At 35.8% G+C, this 7500-nt stretch overlaps 3 non-coding genes across 3 annotated transcripts; 1 reads left to right on the forward strand and 2 right to left on the reverse strand.

The window, feature by feature from the left end:
• Positions 1-3844: 3844 nt before the first annotated feature.
• Positions 3845-3917, reverse strand: TRNAF-GAA (transfer RNA phenylalanine (anticodon GAA)). Its single transcript has one exon. It is a non-coding gene; the product is annotated as a tRNA-Phe (tRNA).
• A 1728-nt stretch (positions 3918-5645) lies between these two features.
• TRNAT-UGU (transfer RNA threonine (anticodon UGU)) lies at positions 5646-5718 on the forward strand. The gene has a single exon. It is a non-coding gene; the product is annotated as a tRNA-Thr (tRNA).
• A 1268-nt stretch (positions 5719-6986) lies between these two features.
• TRNAS-GGA (transfer RNA serine (anticodon GGA)) lies at positions 6987-7073 on the reverse strand. Its single transcript has one exon. It is a non-coding gene; the product is annotated as a tRNA-Ser (tRNA).
• Between the last annotated feature and the right edge of the window lie 427 nt (positions 7074-7500).

The raw sequence follows: 7500 nt of genomic DNA on the forward strand, positions 1-7500 counted from the left end.
GGACCTGTTCTTGTATTTGTAGAAAAGCCAGAGTTTCAAAAAGAAAGCTCTTCGGTAAGTTTCATTGTAAACATTGTAAAATAGACTAGACTTTTCTTCGTATAGCCGGCCTAGCAAAGGCAAAGCAAGTAGTTTAGTTATTTTTATCTTTCTGTACAATACTTATTTTTTTGTATCCCAACCTACTCCAATCCAATTGCTCATCATTTCAATTCTGTCGATTCTACCGATGCAGACTTTATGCAAGAAGATTAGGGGTCTGTTTGAACTTGGATGAGTTAGGAATCCAATCCCCCGACTGATCGCTCTTTGGTGGAACAACAACCCAAATTCATTGTTTCAGAAATAATGAATTGGTCCTAAAGGTATCAACGTTTGTGCTCTCTTCTATTTCTATGAGTGTTTTTGGGGATTTGGTCTGTCGAATTGTTCGACAACGCGTGATTCCATCAGAGCTATCTTCTGTAGATAATTTATGATTCGGCCGACTCTACCATTGTGGTACGCTCCATTGTGTGGGTTTGCTTCAAACGAAACCTCTTTTGATTGTCACGAAACCTAACCCATTGGTTGGTCTTACTAGGTGTTATTACATTAATAAGTATTTCGAGTCATTCCAAATAGCGATTTTGGGTACTAGAAATGGGTCCGAAATAGGATGACTCTTTCAAGACTTTTAACTCGATTTAAATAACTCGATTGTTTCTGGGGGGTCCTGTCGGGATAGTACAGGTCAAAAGTATCTAATTTGGGTATAGGAACCCATGAGTTGTTCTATGTAAGGGTTCCTCATAATTCAACAGATTGAAGATTGAATCAAATCAATTAAGTATAAATCTGGGACAAGGAGAGAGTCTAATTGGTCGATGCATTCTGTTTCTGTTTATGTATTCATATCGAATCAATAGAAACAATGATTCTATACCCCGATCTTAATGAAAAGAATACACCAACGCCAACCGAGTAGAATATACCCTAAATCCCGAGCTAGGCATTCTACTACAAAAGAGAAAAAAAAAAATGAGCCAGACCTCTTCTTTGATTTTATTATATTATTATATTATATTCATTGAATATTTTCATTGAAAATGGAATATTTCCATTTTATTTTCACATAATTATAGATAATATAATTAATATTGAATTAATCTTTTTTTTATTCATTTTTGATGAAAATGAAAATATTCTTTCATTTATTTTTTTTTTTATAGAAAACCCAAGGTAAAGTGAGAGAGTCTTATTTGTACAAGAACATAATATGTCTACACCATATCTAAATAGAATTGAAGAAAGGGTAAGTGGGATTCTATTGGATGAATCTTGAAACGAGGCATGACCCGCAGCAAACAAACTCAACTATGTGGTTCGATCAAAATTGTTGTTTCGACTAAGCAGTTATGGATGAATTGACAATTCCAATTTGAATCGACTAATTCGGTATATTCCACATTCATGAGAGTGCATCTATGTTTCTGCTTTACGAATATGATATTTTCTGGGCATTTCTAATAATATCAAGTCTTATTCCTATTTTAGCATTTCTAATTTCGGGAGTTTTAGCCCCGATTAGTGAAGGACCAGAGAAACTCTCTAGTTATGAATCGGGTATAGAACCAATGGGGGATGCTTGGTTACAATTCCGAATTCGCTATTACATGTTTGCTCTAGTTTTTGTTGTTTTTGATGTTGAAACGGTCTTTCTTTATCCATGGGCAATGAGTTTCGATGTATTGGGTGTATCTGTATTTATAGAAGCTTTCATTTTCGTGCTTATCCCAATTGTTGGTTCAGTTTATGCATGGCGAAAAGGAGCATTGGAATGGTCTTAGCTCCTGAATATTCAGACAATCAAAATCAAAAACAAAGAAAAGATTACATTGAGACAGTTATTAATTCTATTGAGTTTCCGTTACTTGACCAAACAACCCAAAATTCAGTTATTTCAACTACATCGAATGATCTTTCGAATTGGTCAAGACTCTCCAGTTTATGGCCGCTTCTCTATGGTACCAGTTGTTGCTTCATTGAATTTGCTTCATTAATAGGCTCGCGATTCGACTTTGATCGTTATGGATTGGTACCAAGATCGAGTCCTAGGCAAGCAGACCTCATTTTAACAGCCGGCACAGTAACAATGAAAATGGCGCCTTCCTTAGTGAGATTATATGAGCAAATGCCTGAACCAAAATATGTCATTGCGATGGGAGCTTGTACTATTACAGGAGGGATGTTCAGTACGGATTCTTATAGTACCGTTCGGGGAGTCGATAAGCTAATTCCTGTGGATGTCTATTTGCCGGGCTGCCCACCCAAACCAGAGGCAGTTATAGATGCTATAACGAAACTTCGTAAGAAAGTATCTCGAGAAATCTATGAAGATCAAATTGGGTCTCAACAGGAAAATCGATATTTTACTACCAATCACAAGTTTCATGTTGGACGCAGTACTCATACTGGAAATTACGATCAAGGATTACTCTATAAATCTCCATCTACTTCAGAAATACCTCCTGAAACTGAAACATCTTTCAAATACAAAAGTTCAGTATCTTCCCACGAATTAGTGAATTAGGCAGGATGCTTTTGTGCAGAATAACAAACAGCGGGTAAATCTTCATAAATTTCATCGTAAATGTGAAATACTCATACAAATACAAATGTGGGAGAGATCAAGAAGATGCAAGGTCGTTTATCTGCTTGGCTAGTCAAGCATGAGCTAGTGCATAGATCTTTGGGCTTCGATTACCAAGGAATAGAGACTTTACAAATAAAGCCCGAGGATTGGTACTCCATTGCTGTCATTTCATATGTATATGGTTACAATTATCTACGTTCCCAGTGTGCTTATGATGTAGCACCGGGCGGGTTGTTAGCTAGTGTGTATCATCTTACGAGAATACAGTATGGTGTGGATCAACCCGAAGAGGTATGCATAAAAGTATTTGCCCCAAGGAGGAATCCTAGAATCCCGTCTGTTTTCTGGATTTGGAAAAGTGCTGATTTTCAAGAACGGGAATCTTATGATATGTTGGGAATCTCTTATGAAAATCATCCACGCCTGAAACGTATCTTGATGCCTGAAAGTTGGATAGGCTGGCCCCTACGTAAGGATTATATTGCCCCCAATTTCTATGAAATACAAGATGCTCATTGAATGATAAGAAACTAATATTCACTTCTACGACTCCAGATATTCAAGGAATCTTTTTATGTTCTGTTCTAGATGAAACAGAATAACTGGACTCTCATCTCAGTATTATGAATGGGCTACTAAAGGGGCTTCATTGATATTCCCCAATTTGGAAGATATCCATTTCGGATGAGCAAAGCCAATAGGATGAATCAAAAGAGTTCTGCACCATGAACTTTGTACCGCGCACATCACTTAGATGGGCCCCGAAAAGTCACGTAGGAGGGAGTGAAGAAAGAGAAAGTGAAGAAATAGAATATGAAAGAAAATATGAAATTATGAACTCAAAATTCAGAAATGAAAAGGGGATCAGATTTTCTTTGTACTGTATCTGAAATGAATCCTGTCTATTCCTACCCTTCGATTCCTCTCTAGACTAGACTTTTGGGTTTTCAGCCAACTAACTTCAATTCAAATATGTATGAAGTATTAACATTCTTTTTGAGCGAGAGCAGGTACAGTATGAACAAACAAAAAAGAAGAGGGAACAGAATCTAATTCTTTTCTTTACCCATCAAAAAAAAAAATGGGGGATCTAGATATATCCCTAGATGGATAAGTATGTATCATGATCTAGACTATTAACGAATAGAATATGGATCCCGATCCATATCGATTCATTTGTATGAGTATCTATTCGATATATTAACCACGTGCCAGGAACCAGATTTGAACTGGCGACACGAGGATTTTCAGTCCTCTGCTCTACCAGCTGAGCTATCCCGACCATCCCCGACGCATCATCCTACTAGAGGGCTTGGGTCTATGTCAATTAAAGGGACTCAAAAAACATTAGAAAATCTTACCTCAGCCTTGGAATTTCTTGGATCTTCAAAAAGAAGACTTTGTAAGTGTAAGAGTAATGATATGGACTGTGAATGATTCAATAATGGAGATTCCTTGCCATATATGTTCATTTGTACGTAGATCATATCTATCACAAGACTTGTGATAAGAGAGAAAGATTTCTGGTCGGATCCATTTGTGAAAGAGTAGAGTGAGTGAGAAACATAGCTAAGCTCATTTTGAACCACTGACGAAAAAAGAGGATAAATGGTTAGGGAATGGAATAAAATAGGCCTTTTTTTTTTTATTGGGGATAGAGGGACTTGAACCCTCATGATTTCAAAAGTCGACGGATTTTCCTCTTACTATAAATTTCATTGTTGTCGGTATTGACATGTAGAATGGGACTCTATCTTTATTCTCGTCCGATTAATCAGTTCTTCAAAAGATCTTTCAGACTCTGGAGTAAATGATTTGATCACTGAATCTTCGATTCTTCCTTTTGGAATCGATTTAATTTAGCAAGAATTCTGCAATTTTTCATATAAATAATCAAAAAATCCGGATTCGGGTCGTGATTAATCATTTGATATTTAAGTACGTCTATGTACTTAAATAAGGTCATCCTTTCTGGAGTTTTGATAGAAGGATTCCTCTACCAATGTAGTCAACCCCGTTCGTTAGAACAGCTTCCATTGAGTCTCTGCACCTATCCTTCTTTTGATTCTCGCTTTCTGAACCCTTGTTTTCAGAAAACTGGATTTGGCTCAGGATTGCCCATTTTTAATTCCAGGGTTTCTCTGAATTTGGAAGTTACCACTTAGTAGGTTTCCATACCAAGGCTCAACCCAATCAAGCCCGTAGCGTCTACCAATTTCGCCATATCCCCCTTATGAGATCTCGATCTCATTGTGATCCCATCCCCTTCTTTCATTTATGTTGGAACCATTGAATTCATTAGATACTGATTCCTATATCGAAAAAGTGTCTGCTCCTATTTTATTTCTTGCCCATCTTCTTTCATATCTATTGGAGGACCATTCCATTATTTGGTCCAATCAGAAATGATTCTATCATTGATGTATCTGCAATTCAATATGGATGGATATATCCCACATATAGATGTTCCCCCCCCCTCTCATTTTTCCCGCGCAGTTTGGAATACTGGAACGGTCGATATTCATTCTTCTTTTTTTTTTTTTCGTCCTATCTCCTCCCTTTCCGAATGAAACAAAAGGAATATCTCAGTAGGATCTGGATTGCATCCTTATCTTATCCTTTCCTTAGGAACTACACTCTAATAGAAATAGAATTCATATAATCTGCTATAACTGCTATAACTAATAGTTATATTCTATTCTATAATAGAATATAGAATTATTTCATATGTATATAGTATTATTTTGCGTTTTTTAAATTTGATTTGAATGAAAAAAAAAAATTCTAGTGCTAGTGACTACTAATAAATGAAATAATCAAAAATAAATAATCAAATAGAAAATAATCAAAAATAAAATCAAAATTCATATTATATTAATAATTATTAATATTAATTAATATGTTATAATAATTTATAATAATTAATATTAATAATTATTAATAGCTAATAGCTAACTAAGATCCCAATAGTTTCCCGAATTCCTATTCACGCACTATTTCTGTTATATGAGCCCGCTTAGCTCAGAGGTTAGAGCACCGCATTTGTAATGCGATGGTCATCGGTTCGATTCCGATAGTCGGCTTTCTCTATTTGTTCTATTTTTTTTTTTTTATCAGGATTGATCATCTTTCCTTGAGACCAAGGAATATTGAGAAGACCCCCCCCTTTTTTTTCTCCAAATGTCGGGTTACCGATCTATTATGTTATGTCGCGGGAACTTCCAACTATGAATAAAGAATAAAAAACGGATTGGAGCCGTTTGATCTATACAGAACAAATCAAGAAAAGGATCCTTAACTTCCCATATATACAATATACAAAATAATACGGATATTGATACAATTCATCTTATTCCTCTTTGTAGTACTTCAGTGGATTTAGCTTCGTTTATCGTTTAGTTCAGTATTAATTTAGGTTTATTCTGTAAAATGAAATTTCAATAAAATTAAGGAGTCTTTATGTCTCGTTACCGAGGGCCTCGTTTCAAAAAAATACGCCGTCTAGGGGCTTTACCGGGACTCACTAGGAAAAGACCTAGATCCGGAAGTGATCTTAGAAACCAATCGCGTTCCGGGAAAAGATCTCAATATCGTATTCGTCTAGAAGAAAAACAAAAATTGCGTTTTCATTATGGTCTGACAGAGCAACAATTACTTAGATATGTTCGTATTGCTGGGAAAGCCAAAGGGTCAACAGGTCAGGTTTTACTACAACTACTTGAGATGCGTTTGGATAACATCCTTTTTCGATTGGGTATGGCTTCGACCATTCCGGGAGCCAGGCAATTAGTTAATCATAGACATATTTTAGTTAATGGCCGTATAGTAGATATCCCAAGTTATCGCTGCAAACCCCAAGATATTATTACTATGAGGGATGAACAAAGATCCAGAGCTCTGATTCAAAATTATATGGATTCATCCCCCCACGAGGAGTTGGCAAAACATTTGAGTCTTTATTCATCCCAATATAAAGGATTAGTAAATCAAATAATAGATATTAAGTGGATCGGTTTGAAAATCAATGAGTTGCTAGTCGTAGAATATTATTCCCGTCAGACTTGAACCTAACTAAAATAACAAAGCTTTGGACAAGCCCCTTTTTTTTCTTTCGCCGAAGTAAATAGATCTAAGAGGTTTGATCCGGATTTTTCTCCCATTCACGTATTACAAATGGATCAGCGGTGAGATTTTTATTCCTTGTCCATTCTTTCCGTTCCGGTATTTTCCATACCACAGCAATTAGGAATAGAGAATCTATATCAAATAAAGTACGATTGGAATACTCGTATCAATTGTTATTTGATTTGATACATTGTAGTCGGTACCGTTGGTGAATTAGGTGAAGGTACGGAGAGAGAGGGATTCGAACCCTCGGTAAACAAAAGCCTACATAGCAGTTCCAATGCTACGCCTTGAACCACTCGGCCATCTCTCCTACATAATCTTATGATTATGACCCAGAAACCGAGTGAATAGCGAGTCATTCATATTATTGTATTATTGCAATACAGGTATGACCAATCAATTCTAAATAGAAAATAGAAAACTTTTCATTAAAGAAAGATCTTCCCTCGAGGATCGAGGGATAAAAAAACATTTTTTTTCTTATCTTTTTCTTATCTTATTAAAAAGATTAAAAAAAAATAGATAGAATCTATCTATTCATGTTTGTCAAGAAGACGATCCCGTCTTATTCTTAGATTTATACTGGATTAAACCAATGAATTGGAACAAGTCAACTGACCCTATTTTATACTATGGTTACATTTAGACTATTATGGTTCCATAGGAATTCCAAAATTCCTTTCTAGTTTCAGATTTCTCAACAACAATTCCTCTCATGAGCTACCCCACAATCTATT

This window comes from Tasmannia lanceolata, unplaced genomic scaffold, assembly GCF_043159265.1.
Source record: "Tasmannia lanceolata isolate RefF3 unplaced genomic scaffold, GAP_Taslan_0.1 ptg001172l, whole genome shotgun sequence".
Taxonomy (NCBI): domain Eukaryota; kingdom Viridiplantae; phylum Streptophyta; class Magnoliopsida; order Canellales; family Winteraceae; genus Tasmannia; species Tasmannia lanceolata.